The sequence below is a fragment of the Somniosus microcephalus genome, unplaced genomic scaffold, assembly GCF_052327205.1.
Source record: "Somniosus microcephalus isolate GS21.2 unplaced genomic scaffold, FLI_Smic_1.0 unresolved_chr1, whole genome shotgun sequence".
Lineage (NCBI taxonomy): Eukaryota > Metazoa > Chordata > Chondrichthyes > Squaliformes > Somniosidae > Somniosus > Somniosus microcephalus.
In genome coordinates, this window is record NW_028225179.1 from 9,482,293 (window position 1) to 9,506,856 (window position 24,564).

General features: G+C 47.6%; 1 pseudogene across 1 annotated transcript in view; it reads left to right on the forward strand.

The window, feature by feature from the left end:
• The window catches only part of LOC147093407 (uncharacterized), a 66,865-nt pseudogene extending 58,764 nt beyond the window's left edge, over positions 1–8,101 (forward strand). The window contains exon 4 of the transcript XR_015074703.1: positions 7,558–8,101. The product of XR_015074703.1 is annotated as an uncharacterized LOC147093407 (transcript). The remainder of the gene's footprint in view (positions 1–7,557) is intronic.
• The last annotated feature ends 16,463 nt before the right edge of the window (positions 8,102–24,564 follow it).

The window sequence follows — 24,564 nt, forward strand, 5'->3', positions numbered from 1 at the left end:
CTCATGTACCGTCTTACACTTTAATCTATTTTCCCAGTCCACTCTAATCAATTCTGCTCTCATACCTTCATAGTCTCCTTTATTCAAGCTCAGCACGCTTGTTTGAGATCCAACCTTCTCACCCTCTAATTGAATATGGAATTCAACCATGTTATGGTCACTCATTCCAAGGGGATCCTTTACTAGGACATTTTTAATTAATCCTGACTCATTACACAGGACCAGATCTAAGATTGCCTGCCCCCTGGTCGGTTCAGTTACATACTGCTCAAGAAACCCATCCCTAATACACTCAATGAACTCTTCCTCAAGGCTGCCCTGTCCAATTTGACTTGTCCAGTTAATATGACAGTTAAAATCCCCCATAATTATAGCTGTTCCCTTATTACAAGCCCCAACTAGTTCCTGATTGATACTCCGTCCATCAGAGTTACAACTGTTAGGAGGCCTATAGACTACGCCCACTAGTGTTTTTTTCTCCTCATTATTCCTTATCTCCACCCAAACTTTTTCACTATCGTGATCCTTTAACACAATATCATTTCTCTGTATTACAGTGATTCCTTCCTTTATTAACATAGCCACCCCACCTCCCCTTCCTTCCTGCCTGTCCTTCCTGATTGTTAAATACCCATAGAGGGAGTGCAACAAAGGTTCACCAGGCTGATTCCTGGGATGAGGGGATTGTCCTATGAGGAGAGATTGAGGAGTCTAGGCCTATATTCCCATGAATTTTGAAGAATGAGAGGTGATGTCATTGAAACATCTACAATTCTTACAGGGCTTGACAGGGTAGATGCTGGGAGACTGTTTCCCCTGGCTGGGGAGTCTAGAACCAGGGGTCACAGTCTCAGAATAAGGGGTCGGCCATTTAGGACTGAGATGAGGAGAAATATCTTCACTCAGAGGGTGGTGAATCTTTGGAATTCTCTGCCCCAGAGGGCTGTGGAGGCTCAGACATTGAGTATAATCAAGGCTGAGATCGATAGATTTTTGGACTCATGGGGAATCGAGGGATTATGGGGATCGGGCGGGAAGGTGGAGATGAGGTAGAAGATCAGCCATGATCTTATTGAATGGCGGAGCAGGCTCAAAGGGCCGAATGGCCTACTCCTGCTCCTATTTCTTATGTTCTTAAGAAAGCTGTTTGCTATAGCCAGCTGCACCACGACAAATACACAGAGGATTTCAGTTACGTGGAGAGACTGGAGAATCTGGGATTGTTCTCCTTGGAGCAGAGAAGGCGCAGCGGAGATTTAATAGAGGTGTTCAAAACAGGAAGGGTTTTGATAGAGTAAATTGGAGCATGGGAACAGGAGGAGGCCATTCAGCCCCTCCAGCCTGTTCCGCCATTCAATGAGATCATGGCCGATCTGTGTCTTAACTCCACCCACCTGCCTTGGCTCCATATCCCTTTGCCCCCTTGTCTAGCAAAAATCTATCGCTCTGGGATTTTAAATGATTAATTGAGCATCGACTGCTTCCTGTGGGAGAGGGTTCCACACTTCTACCACCCTTTGTGTGAAGAAGTGTTTCCCAACTTCTCTCCTGAATGGCCTGGCTCTGATTTTAAGGTGATGTCCCCTTGTCCTCGACTCCCCCACCGGCAGAAAAAGTTTCTCTTTATCTACTCTACCAATTCCTTTCAAAATCCTAAAATCCTCAATCACCCATTAACGTTCTAGATTCCAGGGAATACAAGCCTAGTTTATGTAACCTCTCCCTCATAATCTAACCCTTGGAGCCCGGGTAACATTCTGGTGAATCTGTGCTGCACTCCTTCCAAGGCCAATATATCCTTTCTGAGGTGCGGTGCCCAGAACTGTACACAGTGCTCCAGGGAGTTCCTGGGAGTTAATGTGCGTAGGTCCCTGAAGGTGGCGGGACATATTGAGAGAGTGGTTAACAAAGCATATGGGATCTTGGGCTTCATAAATAGAGGTATTGAGTACAAAAGTAGAGAAGTTATGCTGAACCTTTATAAAGCGCTGGTTAGGCCACAACTGGAATATTGCGTCCAGTTCTGGTCACCACACTTTAGGAAGGGTGTGAAGGCCCTTAAGAGGGTGCAGAGGAGATTTACCAGAATGGTTCTGGGGATGGGGGATCTTAGCTACAAGGACAGGTTGGGGAAGCTGGATTTGTTTTCATTAGAGCAAAGGAGGTTGAGGGGTGGTTTGATAGAGGTGTATAAGATTATGACGGGTTTGGATAGGCTAGACGGGGAAAGGCTGTTCCCACTTGTTGATGGTACAAGGACTAGGGGACACAGAATTAATGTTTTGGGCAAGAGATACAGGGGGGGGACGTGAGGAAAAATATTTTTACACAGCGAGTGGTGATGACCTGGAACTCGCTGCCGACGGAAGTGGTGGAAGCGGAGACACTCAATGTTTTCAAGGGGAGACTGGATAGGCACTTGAGGGAAATAAACTTGCAGGGCTACGGGGATAGAGCGGGGGAATGGGACTGACTGGATTGCTCTACAGAGAGTCAGCACGGACTCGATGGGGCGAATGGCCTCCTTCTGTGCCGTTATGACTCTATGACTCTCTGGGTTCTACCCAGGGCTTTATATAGCTGTAGCTTATAAGGAGAAACTGTTTCCAGTGGCAGGAGGGTCAGTAACCAGCGGACACAGATATAATTGCATTTGCAACTATCTTCAGCCAGAAGTGCCAAGTGGATGATCCATCTCGGCCTCCTCCTGAGCTCCCCAGCATCACAGATGCCAGTCTTCAGCCCATTCAATTCACTCCACTTGATGTCAAGAGACGGCTGAAGACACTGGATACTGCAAAGGCTATGGGCCCTGACAACATTCCGGCAATAGTACTGAAGACTTGTGCTCCAGAACTAGCTGCGCCCCTAGCCAAGCTGTTTCAGTACAGCTACAATGGCATCTACCCGGCAATGTGGAAAATTGCCCAAGTATGTCCTGTCTACAAAAAGCAGGACAAATCCGACCCGGCCAATTACCGTCCCATCAGTCTACTCTCAATCATCAGCAAAGTGATGGAAGGTGTCATCGACAGTGCTATCAAGCGGCACTTACTCAGCAATAACCTGCTAACTGATGCCAAGTTTGGGTTCCGCCAGGGCCACTCAGCTCCTGACCTCATTACAGCCTTGGTCCAAACATGGACAAAAGAGCTGAACTCAAGAGGTGAGGTGAGAGTGACATCAAGGCAGCACTTGATCGAGTGTGGCATCAAGGAGCCCTAGCAAAACTGAAGTCAATGGGAATCAAGGGGAAAACTCTCCATTGGTTGGAATCATACCTAGCACAAAGGAAGTTGGCTGTGGTTGTTGGAGGTCATTCATCTCAATCACATGACATCACTGCAGGAGTTCCTCGGGGCAGTGTCCTAGGCCCAACCATCTTCAGCTGTTTCATCAATGACCTTCCCTCCATCATAAGGTCAGAAGTGGGGATGTTCGCTGATGATTGCACACTGTTCAGCGCCATTCGAGACTCGTCAGATACTGACGCAGTCCGTGTCCATATGCAGCAGGACCTGGACAACATTCAGACTTGGGGTGGCAAGTAACATTCGCACCACACAAGTGCCAGGCAATGACCATCTCCAACAATCGAGACTCTAACCATCTCCCCTTGACATTCAATGGCATTACCATTGCTGAATCCCCCACTATCAACATCCTGGGGGTTACCATTGATCAGAAACTGAACTGGACCAGCCATATAAATACTGTGGCTGCAAGAGCAGGCCAGAGGCTGGGAATTCTGCGGCGAGTGTCTCACCTCCTGACTCCCCAAAACCTTTCTACCATCTACAAGGCACAAGTCAGGAGTGTGATGGAATACTCTCCACTTGCCTGGATGAGTGCATCTCCAACAACACTCAAGAAGCTCGACACCATTCAGGATAAAGCAGCCCATTTGATTGGCACTCCATCCACCACCTTCAACATTCACTCCCTCCACCACCGGCGCACTGTGGCTGCAGTGTGTACCATCTACAAGATGCACTGCAGCAACTCGCCAAAGCTCCTTCAACAGCACCTTCCAAACCCGCGACCTATACCACTTAGAAGGACAAGGGCAGCAGACGCATGGGAACATCACCACCTACAAGTTCCCCTCCAAGCCACACACCATCCTGACTTGGACCTGTATCGCTGTTCCTTCACTGTCGCTGGGCCAAAATCCTGGAACTCCCTTCCTAACAGCATTGTGGGTGTACCTACACCATATGGACTGCAGCGGTTCAAGAAGGTGGGTCACCACCATCTTCTCAAGGGCAATTAGGGATGGGCACTAAATGCAGGCCTAGCCAGCGACGCTCACATCCCATCAAGGAATAAAAAAAAAAATAAGGTCATTGGCAAAAGAACCAGAGGCGAGGTGAGGAGAATTTTATTTACGCAGCGAGTTGTTGTGATCTGGAATGCGCTGCCTGAAAGGGCGGTGGAAGCAGAGTCAATAATAACGTTCACTGGGGAATTGGATAAATACTTGAAGGGGAAACATTTTCAGGGCTATGGGGAAAGAGCAGGGGAGTGGGACTAAATGGAGAGCTCTTTCAAAGAGCCGGCACAGGCACGATGGGCTGAATGGCCTCCTTCTGTGCTGTCTGATTCTAGGAGCCACTCCTAGAGTGGAGTGGTATCCGCAGGGATCGCTTGGCAGGAAATTGGGAGGAGGTGGTTCACACACAGACAGCACCTGATTTCGAGACACTGTCATTTTAAAATTGGTCCTCCACAGGCAAGGAGGGACTCGGTCCCTTTAATGAAAATCACATTGAAAAGGAGAGTCCCTGTCCCTTTAAGAGCCCTCTGCCCACCACTCCCGCCTTTTTCTTAAAGTCTTTGAAATTAATAATAAAAGTTCATGCAGAATAAATGTGAGTGTCTGACTGTATTTTTGTGAGTATCTGTGTCTGTGTGTGTCTGACTGTATGTGTGTGTGTCTGTGTAGAATCGCATCACAGAATGATACCGTACAGAATCTCCTCTTAATCTTCTCTGCTCCAAGGAGAACAACCCCAGCTTCTCCCGTCTCTCCACAGAACTGAAGTCCCTCATCCCTGGTCCCATTCTAGTAAATTTCTTCTGCACCCTCTCCAAGGCCTTGACATCCTTCCTAAAGTATGGTGCCCAGCGGAAGCCTAGCCAGTGTTTTATAAAGGCTTAGCATAACTTGCTTGCTTTTGTACTCTATTCCTCTATTAATAAAGTCAAGGATCCTGCTTGCTTTATTAACAGCCTTCTCAACTTGTCCTGCCACCTTCTAAGATTTGTGTACAGACACCCCGAGGCCTCTCTGTTCCTGCACCCTCTTTAAAACTGGACCATTTAGTTTATATTGCCTCTCCTCATTCTTCCTACCAAAATGAATCACTTCACACTTCTCTACATTAAATTTAATCTGCCATGTTTCTGCCCATTTCACCAGCTGGCTACATCCTCCTGAAGTCTGTTACTATCCTCATTGTTTGCTACATTTCTGAGTTTCGTGTCATCTGCAAATTTTGAAATTTTGCCCCGTACACCCAAGTCCAGGTCAGTGATATACATCAACAAAAGCAGTGGTCCGAATCAATGTTCACGTTAAGCTGCGCAGCCATGCAGCAGTCTGGAGGTTCCGCACAGCCGGCTCACTGCCCAATAAATGGAAAATACGTGCTTGTGTGGAAATTTGAATGGGCCGTGCAGCCCGTTAAAGGGGCCACGCACCTCAAAAAAAAAGAGGGAACATTGGTCCTAATACCGACCCCTGGGGAACATCACTGTTTACCTCCCTCCAGTCTGAAAAGAAACCGTTCACCACTACTCTCTGCTTTCTGTCCCTTGGCAGAAAATTGGGAGGGGGCGAGAGCAAACAGCACCTGATTTCTCGCCAAGCACTCAGGGGAGCAGGGGATTAGCCCTACTTTAAATGTCAGTCTCTTACATAGACATTATAGAAAGGGAGACGCTGTCCCTTTAAAGTCAGTCATCCACGGGGACGCAGTCCCTTTAATGAAAATCACATAGAAAAAGAAAGTGCCTGCCCCTTTAAGAGAAACCCCCACCACTCCCATATATCTCTTAAACTGCTTGAAATTAAGAATTAAAAATGCTGAAAATTAATATTAAGAAAATTAGTTCAGGGAGAAAATATTTTTACTCACAAGTATTTGTTCCACAGGGTTTCTTGTTTTTGTTTCATTAATTTAAAAACAAACCTTTTTTTTAAAGTATCTTCTGCAAAACGCAATTAGTTTGAGCTGTAAAATGTGAAAAGAACATTAAAAATAAACTTTCCTAGGCTCACAGATCCTGACCAGGCCCCTTTACAAAATGGCGGCGGGACGATCCGTCCAATGAGCCGGTTCCAGGTCCCACCTCCTCCTTCGCCACGATTGGTTAGAGGACCAAAGCCCCTCAGTCAGTCCTCCAGGCTCAGCCTCCCCTCGCTCATTGGTGGAGAGCTCAGTGTCAGTCAGTGCACGCCGGCGACGTCGTGACGTTGCAGGGTGGGCGGTTGGAGCAGGCGGGAAATTAATTTAAATTAAATCTCCCGTCAGCCTCCTCTGTCCCAATCAGCCGGCGCAAGTCCCGCCCCCAGGCTCCCCGATTGGTTGGAGGACCCGCCGCGGGCTCCCTCCTCCAGCCCCACCCTGCTCGCTCCCTATTGGTCCAAAGCTCCCGTCAATCAGGCCCTGGGCCCGGGTCACGTGTCCCTGGAGCGTGCTCTGCCAAACTGAAGAAGCTCCATTCGGTGCCTGCGGAGCCCTCGGACTCTCAGGTTTGGATTCCCCTTTATTCTCTCCACTCCTCTGATCTCAATCGGATCTGGGGGAACACTCACTTTCCCTCACTGATTGAGGCTCTTCACCAACACCGACTTTACAAAGAAAGCCCCGCGCGGCAGCCTGGAGCTCAGGGGCCCAGCGCGCAGGCACGGGGGAGGATGATTAACAGGGGCCCAATGTGTGTGCGGAGCATGCGCGGTGCAGGTCGGGCACCTGTGGAGCAGGAGGGGGCGGGGCCATGGGGCGCATGTGCGGGGTCAGCCACAACTCAGCGCGGTGGCCGGAGCGCTTTCTGGAGCACGGGGGCTTGTGGGCATTGCAGCCGCCATAATTGTTGATCCTTTCAATTAACCTATGCAGCAGCTGGGGCCTGAAAATCAGCTTCACTGCCCCTGGGCTGGGAAAGGGCGACATGGGGCAACATTTTCCCTCTTACCCCTTTCTAAACTCCTTTTACAGTGTTTTAGAAGTGGAGCATTTACAGACTTGAAGCTCAGACCAAACATCACGTCAGGGTCAGACAGAGTTGCTCGATTCATCAGGACCTGAATATCATTGGCCTTTGCACATGGAAGGAGAGAGCAGCGATCACAGCGCGGACAAACCGCACACGTGTTCCGTGTGTGGACTCAGATTCAGCTTATTGCCTGACCTGGTGAGACACATGCACCATCACACCGGGGAGAAACCAGGTAACGGTGGGGACTGCGGGAATGGATTCAGTTCCCCATCTACATCAGAAGTTCATCCACACAGTCACCCGGGGACAGTCTGTTCACCTGCTCACTCGCACATCCCACCTGCTGAGACACCAGCTTGTCCACACTGATGAGAGACCGTTTCAATGTTCCGACTGTGGGAAGAGGTTTAAAAGCTCCATGAATCTGACAAGACACCAGCGGTCTCACACTGGAGAGAGACCGTTCACCTGCTCCGTGTGTGGGAAGGGATTCACTCGCACATCCCACCTGCTGAGACACCAGCTTGTCCACACTGATGAGAGACCGTTTCAATGTTCTGACTGTGGGAAGAGGTTGAAAAGCTCCACGAATCTGATGACACACCAGCGGTCTCACAATGAAGAGAAACCGTTCACCTGCTCTGTGTGTGGGAAGAGATTCATAGATACATAGATACATAGAAGATAGGAGCAGGAGTAGGCCATTCGGCCCTTCGTGCCTGCTCCGCCATTTAATGAGATCATGGCTGATCCTTTACACGCTCATTGAACTCAGCTGAGCGTAACTATGCCCAGATAGACAGGGAAGCACTCAGCCTGGTATGGGGAGTGAAGAAATTCAACCATTACCTACACGGACAAAAATTTACCTTGTTGACTGACCATCAACCCCTCATCTCCATATTCAACCCTAAAAAGGGTGTTCCCATTATGACAGCGCAAAGGCTGTCATAATGGGGCACACCAATACAGCATAGAATACAAAGGATCAAAACAGCATGGGAATGCTGACGGTTTATCGCGCCTACCGTTGCCAATGGTAGAAGAGGCGCCTACAGTAGACCCAGTGGAGATGTTCCACTCAACCATAGTGGAATGTCTACCAGTAACAAATTCTGCCATTGAAAAGGAAACGAGAAATGACCCGACTCCCTCACGAGTCTACAACTTAACAGTGAAGGGATGGCCAGCACATGGCGAACCACTGTTGCCAGCAGGCTCGCAAAGAAGAGAACAGCTGTCAGTGTGCCGAGGAACCTTGATGTGTGGATCCAGAGTGGTGATTCCACCCAAACTCCAGGATAAAGTGCTAAAGGAGCTTCACGAGGGGCATCTGGGTGGAGTGAAAATGAAGAACCTAGCCAGAGCGTTTGTATGGTGGCCAGGTATCGATGGAGACATCGAAGAAATGACCAAGAGCTGCCTAGGATGCCAGAAGGTCCAAAGCGCTCCACCCCAAGCCCCTCTACATCCATGGGAGTGGCCCTCATCTCCCTGGCAAAGGGTACACATCGACTTTGCTGGTCCATTTATGGACTGAATGTTCTTAATCGCGGTTGATGCACACTCCAAGTGGCCAGAGGTAATCAAGATGTCCTCCACCACCACGGAAAAAACCATCACAGTATTAAGGACCATATTTGCCAGGAATGGGCTGCCGGAACAGATCTGTTCTGATAATGGACCGCAATTTGTGTCCGAAGAATTCAGGAAGTTCTTAAAAAACAATGGGGTTAAGCACTACACGTCCACCCCATACCATCCCGCCACCAATGGATTGGCTGAAAGGTTTGTCCAGACCTTCAAGAAGGCCATAAAGGCCATGGGTAATGAAGACATAAAACTTCAGCACAAGGTGGATAACTTCTTGTTCGCATACAGGAAAGCAACACATATGGTTACAAACTAAACTCCCGCCATGATGTTCTTCAATAGAAGCCTAAGATGCCAGCTGGATTTGATCAAGCCCAACATCAGAAGGGACGTGGAGAACTGGCAATTTCAAGGCCAACTGAAATGAAAGGCCAACTAGAACCTTCCAGGTAGGTCAACAGGTTTTGGCCCGGGACTACCGTACCGAGAAATGGCAGCCTGGAACTATCTGCACATGACTAGGACCACTGATGTATACCGTGGACATCGGAGAAAGCATAATAAGGCGCCATGCTGACCAAATCATAGAGTTATCCGAAAAGGGACAACCTACACCACAACTCTATACGCCTAACGATGAAGTAGAGATACCTATATCTACCTCCGATCCGGTGATACTGGAACCCGATGAACCTGACACTGGCATTCAAGCCAAATCAGCCTCACCAAAAGAACCTACTACACCACCAGAAACTACTACACCACTGAGGCATTATCCGGACCGAGTCAGGAAGCCTCCAGAGAGACTGACTTATAATTAATTAACTGCAGCAATGTATAGATTATTTTTCTTGTAACATGTAATTAATAATTACTTAAAATATTATGTACTGGTTAGCTAAAAGGGGAGGAATTGTAGTGTATGTGCCTTTAAGAGCCCCATGTGTACTGTAATGCCGGTAATGGCCACTCGGGCTATATAAGCCTGAGTATTGTGTTGTATCCATTAGTTCCCCTCCAGACTTTGTTTAGTAAACACCTATCAAACCAACTCCTGTCTTCAGTGTCTCTATCAACACACAGACACAACACTCCGGGTCTCTGAGCAGACACCAACGAGTTCACACTGATGAGAGAGCATTTCAATGTTCTGACTGTGGGAAGAGTTTTAAAAGCTCTGGGGCTCTGACCAGACACCAGCTTGTTCACACTGGGGAGAGACCATTCACCTGCTCCGTGTGGGGAAAGGGATTCTCTGATTCATCTACATTGCTGAGACACCAGCTTGTTCACACTGATGAGAGACCGTTTAAATGTTCTGTCTGTTAGAAGAGCTTTAAATGCTCCGGGGACCTGGAGCAACGCCAGCTTGTTCACACTGATGAGAGGCCGTTTACATGTTCTGACTGTGGGAAGAGCTTTAAAATCTCCGGGGCTCTGACCACACACCAGCGAGTTCACACCGATGAGAGTGCGTTTACATGTTTTGAATGTGGGAAGACCTTTAAAAGCTCCAATCACCCGCTGAAACACCAGTGAGTTCACACTGTTCTGTAGCGCAGGGCCCTGCAAGACAGGTGGGGTGACATGAACATGGAATGGCTGAATGTTTTATAAATTCTTGTACTGCTGTTTAATCTTTAAGACTGCTGTGCTGATGATTCCCTTTGAGTGACTGTTCATGGTGTTACTTAGAATGTACAGCCTAGAAACAGGCCATTCAGCCCAACTGGTCCATGCCAGTGTTTATGCCCCACACCCACCCTACTTCAATTAACCCGATCAACACATCCTCCCATTCCTTTCTCCCTCATGTGGCTTCCCCATAAATGCATCTATGCTGTTCACCTCAACTATTCCTTGTGGTAGTGAGTTCCCCTTTCTGCCACTATCTGGGTAACATAGAAACATAGAAGATAGGAGCAGGGGTAGGCCATTCGGCCCCTCGAGCCTGCTCCGCCATTCAACGTGATCATGGCTGATCATCCAAATTCAGTAACCTGTCCCTGCTTTCTCCCCATATCCCTTGATGCCTTTAGCCTTAAGAAATATATCCAGCTCCTTCTTGAATATATTTAATGAATTGGCCTCTACTGCCTTCTGTGGTAGAGAATTCCACAGGTTCACCACTCTCTGAGTGAAGAAATTCCTCCTCATCTCTATCCTAAATGGCTTACCCCTTATCCTTAGACTGTGACCCCTGGTTTGGGACCCCCCGACCATCGGGAACATCCTTCCTGCATCTAGTCTGTGTAGTCCTGTTAGAATTTTATAAGTTTCAATGAGATCCCCTCTCATTCTTCTAAACTCCAGCGAGTATAAGCCCAATCGACCCAATCTCTCCTCATACGTCATTCCTGCCATCCCAGGTATCAGTCTGGTGAATATTCGCTGCACTCCCTCCATGGCAAGAACATCCTTCCTCAGATAAGGCGACCAAAACTGCACAAAAGTAAAAAAGTTTCTCCTGAATTCCCTCCTGGATTTATTAGTGACTTTTATATTTATAGCCACATAAATATGATGAGATTCTGTTAAGCTGACCAGTATATTGTTGTACTTTGTCTTTTTCTGATGAATGAAACATTACTGAGCCCCTGTACCCGTGTTATGGGATGAACTGGCAGACAAGTGAAGGCACAACATCTGGGTGTGAATCTAATAATAACCTCACGGACCATATAGGTGTGATAACCAGATGGGCTTGTGGTTATAGTCTGGTCACAGATGGACTAAATTCCCTGAATTAGCAGGAGTTCAGCAGGCGGTCAACAGACGGGTCCAAACAATCCCATTTCCTGAGCGGTAACCAAGCTTGTGTATAAGAACAGGCCACTTAAGCCGTTGTCAGTTTGAACAGACTCAAGAAGATCGCGCGTGAATCCACTGTACTTCTATTCTCCCGATTGAGGGAATTATCACCCAATCTGTGTTATGCAGTGCTCTTAATAAAGCCTGGAGAGACAATTTGTGTTCTTGTGAGCTTGATTATCTGGTATCCGAAACCCTAGGACTCCCGATCATTAGAGTCAACCTCAGTGTGTGGAAAGGGATTCCCTGGTGTATTCCACCCGCTGACACACCAGTGTGTCCACAGTGTGACTGCGGTGGGTCAATTCCACTGTTTCTGATGCCTTTAATCACATCCAGGACTGAACCGTGTTAATTCAGGCAACTGGGGCTTGTTAATGTTAAAACCCCAATAACTGGGCTGGATTTTAATATTCTGTCTCAATAAATCAGCTTCGTTAGAAACACACAGTCTATTGAGTCCTTGTTTCTAAGATAAGTCGAGAGCTAATTGATGACATGTTACAGACATTCCCTGTCCTCAATATCTGTGTCCAGGGGAGAAGCTGAGGGGCTTCTGTTACTTTTGTGGGGTGAATTTTTGTGCTCATTGAGGTTCTGGATGTCATTATGGGGAAAGGAACATTTTAACATTCTCAGCACCTGGTGTCAACATCAAACACTCCCAGGGCAGGTACAGCACATGTTAGATACAGAGTAAAGCTCTCTCTACACTGCCCCATTAAACACACCCAGAGCAGGTACAGCACGCGTTAGATACAGAGTAAAGCTCCCTCTACACTGTCCCGTTAAACACCCCCAAGGCAGGTACAGCATGGGTTAGACACAGAGTAAAGCTCTCTCTAAACTGTCCCATCAAACATTCCCAGGGCAGGCACAGCACAGGTTAGATACAGAGTAAAGCTCCCTCCACACTGTCCCATCAAACACTCCCAGGGCAGGTACAGCACGGGTTAGATACAGAGTAAAGCTCCCTCTACACTGTCCCATCAAACACTCCCAGGGCAGGTACAGCACGGGTTAGATACAGAGTAAAGCTCCCTCTACACTGTCCCCATCAAACATTCCCAGGGCAGGTACAGCACGGGTTAGATACAGAGTAAAGCTCCCTCTACACTGTCACATCAAACACTCCCAGGGCAGGTACAGCATGTATGATACAGAGTAAAGCTTCCTCTACACTGTCCCATCAAACACTCCCAGGGCAGGTACAGCACGGGTTAGATACAGAGTAAAGCTCCCTCTACACTGTCCCATTAAACACTCCCAGGGCTGGTACAGCATGGGGTTAGATACAGTTCAATTCAATTCAATTGAAATCGCTTTATTGGCATGATAAGGTACATCTTATGTTGCCAAAGCATCAAAATACATTTATGGTTGAACACATAAACGCAGGTCTATTCACACAGTGTATAAACAGCTTTTTCCCTGAGTGTATAAATATACATTCGCATAATTTATATATACTCTTTTCTTAGGTTTACTGGTTGTCCCTCTGTTTATGGCAAGCTGTAACATAGTGTGCCGCTAGTGTTACACAGTTTCTCTCTTCCCCTAGTAGGTATGGGAGTTTTTGGTCGTCATTCAAATTTCTGAATTCAGGGCATATTTGTGAGAATTTTTGGTAGAAATTCTCCCTGATGCCCTGATATTTTCCACAGGCTGTGAGGAAGTGCATCTCTGTCTCCACCATCCCTGACTGCAGTGAGAGCATATCCTGTCCTCTCTTGGCAGCCTGGTCTGCCTGTGTCTGCCTTTTTCGATCGCGAGGCTATGTTCACTAAGTCTGTACCTTGTCAAGGTTTTTCTCAGTTTGTTATCCTTTACCAACAGAGTAAAGCTCACTCTACACTGTCCCATCAAACACTCCCAGGGCAGGTACAGCATGGGTTAGATACAGAGTAAAGCTCCCTCTACACTGTCCCATTAAACACTCCCAGGGCTGGTGCAGCACTGACGTTAAGATCTGACAGAGTCACTCGATTCATCGGGACTTGAATATCATCGGCCTTTGCACATGGAAGGAGAGAGCAGCGATCACTGCGCGGACAAACCGCACACGTGTTCCATGTGTGGACTCTGTTGTGTCTGTGTGTTGATAGAGACACTGAAGACAGGAGTTGGTTTCATAGGTGTTTACTAAACAAAGTCTGGAGGGGAACTAACTGATACAACACAATATACAGGCTTATATAGCCCGAGTGGCCATTACCGGCATTACAGTACACATGTGGCTCTTAAAGGCACATACACTACAATTCCTCCCCTTTTAGCCAACCAGTACATAATATTTTAAGTAATTATTAATTACATGTTACAAGAAAAATAATCTACACATTGCTGCAGCTAATTAATTATAAGTCAGTCTCTCTGGAGGCTTCCTGACTCGGTCCGGATAACGCCTCGGTGGTGTAGTAGTTTCTGGTGGTGTAGTAGGTTCTTTTGGCAAGGCTGATTCGGCTTGAATGCCAGTGTCGGGTTCATCGGCTTCCAGTATCACCGGATCAGAGGTAGATATGGGTATCTCTACTTCATCGTTAGGCGTATAGAGTTGTGGTGTAGGTTGTCCCTTTTCGGATGATTCTATGATTTGGTCAGCATGGCACCTTATTATGCTTTCTCCGATGTCCACGGTATACATCAGCGGTCCTAGTCGTGTGCAGATAGTTCCAGGCTGCCATTTCTCGGTACGGTAGTCCCAGGCCAAAACCTGTTGACCTACCTGGAAGGTTCTAGTTAGCCTTTCATTCATGCCTTGAAATTGCCGGTTCTCCACGTCCCTTCTGATGTTGGGCTTGATCACATCCAGCCGGCATCTTAGGCTTCTATTGAAGAACATCATGGCGGGAGTTTGGTTTGTAACCATATGTGTTGCATTCCTGTATGCGAACAAGAAGTTATCCACCTTGTGCTGAAGTTTTATGTCTTCATTACCCATGGCCTTTATGGCCTTCTTGAAGGTCTGGACAAACCTTTCAGCCAATCCATTGGTGGCGGGATGGTATGGGGCGGACGTGTAGTGCTTAACCCCATTGTTTTTTAAGAACTTCCTGAATTCTTTGGACACAAATTGCGGTCCATTATCAGAACAGATCTGTTCCGGCAGCCCATTCCTGGCAAATATGGTACTTAATACTGTGATGGTTTTTTCCGTGGTGGTGGAGGACATCTTTATTACCTCCAGGTACTTGGAGTCTGCATCAACCGCGATTAAGAACATTGAGTCCATAAATGGACCAGCAAAGTCGATGTATACCCTTTGCCAGGGAGATGAGGGCCACTCCCATGGATGTAGAGGGGCTTGGAGTGGAGCGTTTTGGACCTTCTGCCATCCTAGACAGCTCTTAGTCATTTCTTCGATGTCTCCATCGATACCTGGCCACCATACAAACGCCCTGGCTAGGTTCTTCATTTTCACTCCACCCAGATGCCCTCGTGAAGCTCCTTTAGAACTTTATCCTGGAGTTTGGGTGGAATCACCACTCTGGATCCACACATCAAGGTTCCTCGGCACACTGACAGCTGTTCTCTTCTTTGCGAGAATGCTGGCAACAGTGGTTCGCCATGTGCTGGCCATCCCTTCACTGTTAAATCGTAGACTCATGAGAGAGTCGGGTCATTTGTAGCCAAGTGGGGAAAATGCAGTGAATATTTAAGCTCACTAGATGGCGCGGTTCATTTTCCCCTTTAGTAATTTGAACAAGGAGAAAAGGATTATGGGTAGGACCATGTGATGCCAAAGGAACCTCCCCTTTCTTCACAGCCTCCATTTTCTACATCCAGCGTGAGAGATTTCTTGAGGGAGCTGGGGTGAATATGACTTTTGAAATGAACTTATTCTGTGTTTTCTTGTAAGATGTAACAAGTGATAACGGGACATAAGAATGTATTGTACTATTGGTTTTGTTTTGTATAATGAGTGTTAGCTAACTAACTAACTGCACCTGTGGTTTGCCTCATGTTCTGTTCTACAGCAAGCCACTGCCATATTTTATCGACTGTGTTTTCTTCTATTTGCCGTATTTCCGTCTTTTCCGTATTTTATACAATTAAATGTGGTTTTATGTATTTACAACTACATCCTAAGCCTAGAACCCAAGTTATCAATTCAGAATAAAAAACCCTAGAAAAAAGAAAGTTCTGTGTCCTGTGCTGCTCCATTTCGCCAGGCTACACATTTTGGTACCAGGAGTGGGGTCTGTTAGCTTGGAGTTTCTCAGGCTCGGTAAAGAAAAAATACATAAAATACGGCAGTGGGGGAAGAGCGGTGTGGTGCCAAGTGGACCTGGAGACGGACGGAGAGTGCTGCCTGGGGTTGCTAAGGAGGACCAGACCAGACAGACGGGATCCAGAGGGTGCCAGGACCAATCTGGGAGAGGACCCATCAAGGCACCGAGGAGGGACACCATTGGAGAAGAATCGTCGCAGCTGCCATCCCATTCAGTGGCTTTCAGGGACTTGTGAACTGAGTCAAAATGTTAGAGTCTCCTGATGAGGAGGTTGGAGCTCACACTTCGGATGGTGAGGCCAATACCTCTAGTGTGGGTGAGGGCAACCGGATAGATGAACTCAAGTCACAGATTTCAGAGTTGAAAAAAAACCATGACCAAGCAATGGCAATTATTGCCACTCCAGGTAATGGGGCAACCAAGTCATATGTGTATGTACCTAGAGAGCGTCAGATCCAACCATTCAGTGGTGAGGTATCTAAAGATAGTCGTTCAGTTGATGAGTTCATTGAAGAGGTTGAAAGTGTACTACGAGCTAGAGATCAGACTCCTGCAGAGCAGGTAGATTTCATTCGATCTTTGTTGAGGGGGGCAGCCCTACAGGAAATTAGGTTACGGTTGGGTGGAGAGTCTAAGCAGCCCAGTGACCTGTTCAGTTACCTAAGGGGGGCTTTCACCGAAAAACGCAGTGAGTCTCAGCTGTTAGAAACTTTCTATGGACGCAAGCAAGAAGAGGGTGAAGATTTCCGAGAATACTCACATGCACTCTCTCAGATTATTAGAGCTGTGGTAAAGCAATCACCAGATGCTGTGCCGAACACAAAACGGGTTGTCAGAAACAGATTTGTTGATGGTGTTAGAGATCCCTCACTCCGGAGAGAGTTGCGCAAGTTTGTACGAGGCAACCCCCAGTCTACCCTGTTTGATGTACGTGAGGAAGCTGTCTTATGGTCCTTAGAAGACCAGCCCTGTAGCACTAAAGTTGTAAAGAGCAAGAATGTAGTGTGTGACAGTACGGGGAGGGATCTTCAGTGTTCTGCCATTGGGGTACCAGGCAGCCAGGCTGTCACTTTACAGGATGTTCTTAAAGTGGTGGCGGAGCAGGGTAAAGCTATCAGGGAACTAACAGAGGCAGTACGGGGTCTTGCTCTACAGAAGGAAAACACTGGTAATGACAAGGTTGGGAAACCTAGAGCCAAGCCAAAGTTCACTGATGAAGGTCAGCCTATTTGCTTTAAGTGTAACGGGGCGGGACACATTGCCAAACAGTGTCCTCAGAAGCACAAGGTAGCAAACACATCCACCGATACCGGCTGGGGTGCAGGAAAACTAGCTCCCTCGATTGCCATGAGCCGGGCAATGCGAGGAAAACCTGCAGGCTCTCAGAACAGTACTTGTATTCGTGACAGATTTCTTGACCGTGCAATAGGTAAATGTCCAGTAGTAGATCTCAAGATTGGGGGGGGGTTACTGCTAACTGTTTACTGGATACCGGGAGCCAAGTCAGCACTATTACTGAAGGTTTTTTCAGAGAGCACCTACTTGGGAGGGATGAGGATATGCTGTCTACAACCGGGTGGCTTAAGATCACTGCCGCCAACGGGTTGGACATTCCCTACTTGGGCTACCTTGAGTTAGACATTGAAACTATGGGCATAACCTTACCCGAGTGTGGTTTCGTGGTAGTCAAAGAGCATCAGCAGTCACAGCCTGCAGCACCAGGTCTTATTGGTATGAACGTCATCAGCCGATGCAGACAACTAGTTCATGCTGAGTTTGACACTACTCTAGGGGGAAAGTTAGATTCAGATTGGAGGGAAGCATTTCAGCAAGTACAACAGTGTAACATCACTCCAAAGTCATCTTCTGTCCGTGTAGCTGGTAGGGGTTCTGTACATGTGCCTGCGTCTTCCATAGCTACAGTCTATGTAAAGGGACTTAAAACTCAGTCAGGTGACAGCACTAAAATGCTGTTGGAGCCAGGTAACACACCATTGCCTGGTGGCCTGGTAGTTGTCCCCACTCTAGTTGAATCAAAGGGACATTTATTTCCAGTGCAGGTGGTAAATTTCTCTGAGGAGGATATGTGGTTAAGCCCCAGGACCAGGCTTGGTATTCCGACTCAGGCAGAGTGTGTAGACAAGGACTCCTGTGAGGTGCGATTTCAACGCATCTCTGCTGACACAGAGGAAGTAACTGTTGGCAGAAAAGAAGGACAGATGACAGACCAAGACATTCAGTTGCTTTTGGACAAACTACACATAGGTGGCACACAGGGCCAACAAGCAGAGTTAGGTGCACTTTTAGCCAGGTATTCGGAAGTATTTGCTTTTAAGGATGAGGACCTAGGCTACACTGATAAAGTTGAGCATGAGATTAACTTGGTAGATGACGCATCAGTTACAGAGCCATACCGTCGTGTCCCACCTACACTGTACAAAGAGGTGAGGGACCACATCACTAAGCTTCTAAGAAAGCGTGTCATCCAGGAGAGCAATAGTTCATACGCTTCACCCATAGTGGTAGTTCGTCAGACTGATGGAGACATACGACTATGTGTTGACTTTAGGAAACTAAACTCAAAAACCAGACGTGACGCATTTCCTTTGCCCCGCATTGACGAGAGTTTTGATGCCCTTCATGGTGCAAAGTTCTTCTCGACCATTGATCTTGCAAGTGGGTACCACCAGGTTGCTGTTCGTGAAAGTGACAGGCCTAAGACTGCTTTTACAACTCCTTTTGGCCTTTTTGAGTACCTCAGAATGCCTTTTGGTGTCTGTAATGGACCTGCGACTTTTCAACGACTTATGCAAGCGACTATGAGCGACTTAGTGTTCCACATCCTATTGGTGTATTTAGATGACATCCTTGTGTTCTCTCAGACCTTCCCGGACCATTTAGAGAGGCTTGAGACAGCTCTAAGATGACTGAAAGAGACAGGCTTGAAAGTAAAGCTTGAAAAGTGTCACTTCCTGCAGCAGGAAGTCAGGTTCCTTGGGCATCAAATTTCAGGGGAGGGTATAGGGACAGATCCAGAGAAAATTGCCGCCGTAAAGAAGTGGCAGGTCCCCAGTACAGTCAAAGATCTGAGGTCATTTCTTGGCTTCTGTAGTTATTACAGGAGGTTCATTGAGGATTTTTCTAAACGAGCTGGCCCTCTCCATGACGTAGTCAATGCATGCCTTAGGGAAGACAGCCCAGCAAAAGCAAAACGGTTGTTTGAAGGTTCATGGACAGCTGAGTGCCAAGCTGCTTTCGAACAGTTGAAAGAAAAGCTGACCAGTGCTCCAGTGTTAGGTTACGCAGATTTCACTCAGCCTTTCATTGTAGAGACGGATGCCAGTAACCTAGGATTAGGTGCCATCCTCCACCAGCAGCAGGGAGATAGGAAGAGAGTGATAGCATATGCCAGTAGGAGGCTCCGTAATGCTGAAAGAAATGACAGAAACTACAGCAATATGAAACTAGAGCTCCTCGCCCTCAAATGGGCTGTTTCAGAGAAATTTCGAGGTTACCTTCTAGGTTCCAAGTTCACTGTCATAACAGATAACAACCCCCTGTGTCACCTTTCTACAGCTAAGTTAGGTGCTGCTGAGCAAAGGTGGGTGGCTCAGTTAGCTGTTTTTGACTTTGACGTCAAGTACCGCCCAGGCCACTGTAATGCAGCAGCAGATGCCCTCTCTAGGCAGCTGTTAGCAGGGGAGCCCGAGTCAGACAGTGGGGATGCAGACTATGATGATTGTGTGGCCATATGTAATGTCATTCACAAGGGAACAGCTCTAGGACCAGACTTAGTGACAGCAGGAGTCAAGTGCTGTAAAGTCAGACAGATCCGTGTTTCGGACGCAGAAGAAAGTACTGAGCATAGTGAGTTGCAGGGTAACACACCAACACTTCCCGGTTACTCTAAAGAGGAACTACGTAAGTTTCAGGACACAGACCCCATCCTCAGCGTGTTTAGGAAGTTTTGGGGTGAGCAGCGAAAGCCAACTTACAAGGAGAGGTCGCAGTTATCCAAGCTAGTATTATCCATGTTAAAGCAGTGGCACCGTATTTGTGAGCAAGATGGCTTGTTGTACCGTGTAATCGAGGATGTCCATGTTGGTGAATGTCACCAGCTACTACTGCCCTCTTGTTTGAAAGAAGTCGTGCTTGAAGGTGTGCATGATCGTATGGGCCATCAGGGAATAGAGCGCACACAGAACCTTTTGAGACAGAGATGTTTTTGGGTTGGGATGTATGAGGATGTGGAACAGTGGGTCAAGAAATGCAAGAGGTGTGTTTTGACAAAAATGCCCCACCCCAAGATACATGCCCCTATGAAATCATTTCTAGCCTCCCGGCCCCTTGAAGTAGTTGCTGTAGATTTCACCATGCTGGAACCGGCCTCTGATGGTCGTGAGAATGTGTTAGTGGTGACAGATGTTTTCAGTAAATTCACACAAGCCTTCCCTACTCGGGACCAAAAGGCTGGTACCACGGCAAAAGTCCTTCTCAAAGACTGGTTCATGAAGTATGGGGTCCCAGAAAGATTGCATTCAGACAGAGGTCGAAATTTTGAGAGTGAAATCATTGCCGAGCTGTGTAAGCTTTATGGTGTAAAGAAAACCCACACTACCCCACACCACCCGGAAGGAAATGCTCAATGTGAGAGATTCAACAGATCTTTACATGATCTTTTGCGTACACTGCCTCCAGAAAAGAAACGCCGCTGGCCTGAGCACTTATCTGAGTTGGTGTATGCCTACAATGTAACACCCCATGCTACGACTGGCTACTCACCGTACTATCTGCTTTTCGGGGTTCATCCACACCTTCCTGTAGATGCTTTATTAGGTCAGGAGCAAGTGTTAGACAAGAAACATGAGTGGTTGGTTGTCCACCAAGAGCGTTTGAATGAGGCACATGCAAGGGCAAGAGAGTACACTGAAAAGAAATCAGCTCAAAGAATTGAACTTAACAAAGACAAAGTGTACTGTCCAACCATTGAGGTGGGTCAGCTGGTATACTTACGACACAGGCCTTTGGGTAGGAACAAAATTCAGGATGCTTGGGGTCCTACTGTGTACAGAGTGGTGGAGGTACAGGGCACTACACATGCAGTTGAGTCTTTAGAGGGCGGTCCTTTAAAAAGGGTCCATAGAGTTAATCTTAGGCCATGTGTTACCCCTGTCCCTGAGCCTAGGCGGATGAGAACCAAGTCCCCTGCCACCGTACCCCCTGTCACTCTTTTGACAGAATCGTTGCCAGAGCCCTCTGATACTGAGTTTGTTGTGGTAGAGGAAGTCACCTATCCAGAGTTAACTCAGGAGGAAAAAGTAAACAATGATCCTGTTGGTAATGCCCAAGAGGTACAGGAATCAGAGGCTGTTTCTGAGCCAGAGCATTCAGATCCTCCTGAGTGTGGGACTGAGGTTGAGGTACCCATTCCGGCTCCTCGCAGAACTAAAAGAGCCAATGCTGGGGTAAACCCTAACCCGTACCATTTGCCTCAGTCAGCCTGTAATGCAGTCTCACTCAGTCCTGAGGTGTTCTCTCATGTTTTATCTAGTCTGGGGGCTGCATTTTTTCGAGAAGCTGTAAAAGAAGTGAAAAACTGGTGCTAAGTCACCGAGGACGTTGACTTTAAAGCAGGGGAGAATGTAGCCAAGTGGGGAAAATGCAGTAAATATTTAAGTCCACTAGATGGCGCGGTTCATTTTCCCCTTTAGTAATTTGAACAAGGAGAAAAGGATTATGGGTAGGACCATGTGATGCCAAAGGAACCTCCCCTTTCTTCACAGCCTCCATTTTCTACATCCAGCATGAGAGATTTCTTGAGGGAGCTGGGGTGAATATGACTTTTGAAATGAACTTATTCTGTGTTTTCTTGTAAGATGTAACAAGTGATAACGGGACATAAGAATGTATTGTACTATTGGTTTTGTTTTGTATAATGAGTGTTAGCTAACTAACTAACTGCACCTGTGGTTTGCCTCGTGTTCTGTTCTACAGCAAGCCACTGCCGCATTTTATCGACTGTGTTTTCTTGTATTTGCCGTATTTCCGTATTTTATACAATTAAATGTGGTTTTATGTATTTACAACTACATCCTAAGCCTAGAACCCAAGTTATCAATTCAGAATAAAAAACCCCAGAAAAAAGAAAGTTCTGTGTCCTGTGCTGCTCCATTTCGCCAGGCTACATCTAGTTTCCCTTTCAATGGCAGAATTTGTTACTGGTAGACATTCGACTATGGTAGAGTGGAAAATCTTCACTGGGTCTACGGTAGGTGCTTCTTCTACCGTTGGCAACGGTAGGCGCGATAACCCGTCAGCATTCCCATGCTGTTTTGATCTTTTGTATTCTATGTTGTATTGGTGTGCCCCTAGAAAAAGGGACCACCTCTGTAGCCTTTGCGCTGTCATAATGGGAACACCCTTTTTAGGGTTGAATATGGAGATGAGGGGTTGATGGTCAGTCAATAAGGTAAATTTTTGTCCGTGTAGGTAATGGTTGAATTTCTTCACTCCCCATACCAGGCTGAGTGCTTCCCTGTTGATTTGGGCATAGTTACGCTCAGCTTACTGTTGTGTCTGTGTGTTGATAGAGACACTGAAGACAGGAGTTGGTTTCATAGGTGTTTACTAAGCAAAGTCTGGAGGGGAACTAACTGATACAACACAATATACAGGCTCATATAGCCCGAGTGGCCATTACCGGCATTACAGTACACATGGGGCTCTTAAAGGCACATACAGTACAATCCCATCCTCGTCGCCACTGTTGTGTCTGTGTGTTGATAGAGACACTGAAGACAGGAGTTGGTTTCATAGGTGTTTACTAAACAAAGACAGGAGTTGGCATTACAGTACACATGGGGCTCTTAAAGGCACATACACTACAGGCTCAGATTCAGCCGATTGCCTGACCTGGCGAGACACGTGTACCGTCACACCAGGGAGAAACCAGGTAAAGGTGGGATGGTGGGAAGGGATTCAGTTCCCCGTCCGTCGGAAGTTCATCGGCACAGTCACACTGTGGACAGTCCGTTCACCTGCTCCATGTGTAGGAAGGGATTTGTTTATCCATTCCATCTGCTGACACACCAGCTTGCTCACCCTGATGAGAGATTGTTTAAATGTTCTGATTGTGGGAAGAGCTTTGAAAGCACCGGGGAGATGAAGGGACATCAGCGAGTTCACACTGGAGAGAAACCCTTTAAATGTTCTGACTGTGGGAAGAGCTTTAAAAGCTCGAAGAGCCTGAAGAGACACCAGCGAGTTCACATTGTTCCTCGAATCTTACAGCACAGAAGGTTCTTGGGCCCATTGTGATGTGCCGGCTCTTTGAAAGAGCTGTTGAATTTAGTCCCACTCCCCTGCTTTATCCCCATAACCTCCAAACTCGTCCTCTTCAAGTACATGTCCAATTGCCTTTGAAAGTTCCTTTGGTATCACATAGAAGGCTGGTTATCAAAATTGCGGCTCATGGAATAGGTGGGTCTGTGGCAGCTTGGATAAGGAATTGGCTTAAGGACAGAAAACAGCGAGTTGTTGCAAATGGCTGTTTTTCAAACTGGAGGATGGTAGACAGTGGTGTTCCCCAAGGGTCAGTGCTGGGGCTGATAAGTTAAATTAATCACATACTGCCGTACAAATGCCTTGCAAGGCATGATGGACTAGTTGACATGGGTTAAAAGTTTAAATGTTGAAAAAACTGATGCAAGGCTATTGAAATGCAGTAGGAGTAGATAAGAAGGAACAGAAGGAGCAGAATGTTCTACTCCCTAACCACACTCAAGGCGCATCCTGTAGATAAAAAAGAACTGAACAATGTAGGAGGAATTGAAATAAGCTGGACATAAGATAACTGGTGTAGCAATGTGAAACTCAAGCAAAACTTTGTAAAAAAACAAGTGACTCACAGAACGCGTGATCGCCCAGTTTAATGTTTTCCCATGACGTGCAGTGTATGAAAATGTATAAATGTTGTAGCTCCGTGGGTCTCGGGGCTTACTCTTGGGGAGGCACACTTGTGTGCAGACACAAAGGCCTAGAAATTGAGTTTGCGCTGCGCCGGGGCTTAACGCCGGAAATTTAGCGCCGGTGCTAAGACGCGCTGTGCGCGCCAAAAATTCAGTAGCGCCGCGCCCAAACGGCTGCCGGCGCTACTGAAGGCTGTTTGCGCCTGAAAACTGGCGCTACGCGCCGCATTGCGGCGCTATTCCGGCGCTGCGGCGCCCGATGCGGTGCGGCAGGCTCGGGAAGTGCAGGCCTCCTCCTTCAGTTAAGGAGGAGCTGCCTGCACCCGCCCGCTGGCCGGTTAAATCGCCACAAAAATGAGCCCGGCACCTCGGGGAAGTGCCGGGCTCGCAGCCGAGAAGCATCTGTTCCGCGGGGGGGGGAGTCCGGGGAGGGAGGTGCGGGCAGGCGGCCGGCGGGAAAGCGGCCGGCCGCCGCTCCACCTTTATGCGCCGGCGCAAAGTCGTGCAAGACTCCGTTGCCAGAGTCTTAGTTGCAGCTGCCACGGGCGAGGCGGCCGCAACTGAATTTCGGCGCTGGGGCCCGTCACCACGGCAACCGGGACGCTGCGCACACCGATGACGTCATCGGTGCCGGCGCAGCGCTACCGGTGTAACGCCGATGTTGGGCCCTAGTCAATTTCAAAACCAGCTGTAAGTCCAGCGCAATGCCCTCTAGCGCCGCAAAATGGGCGCTAAGC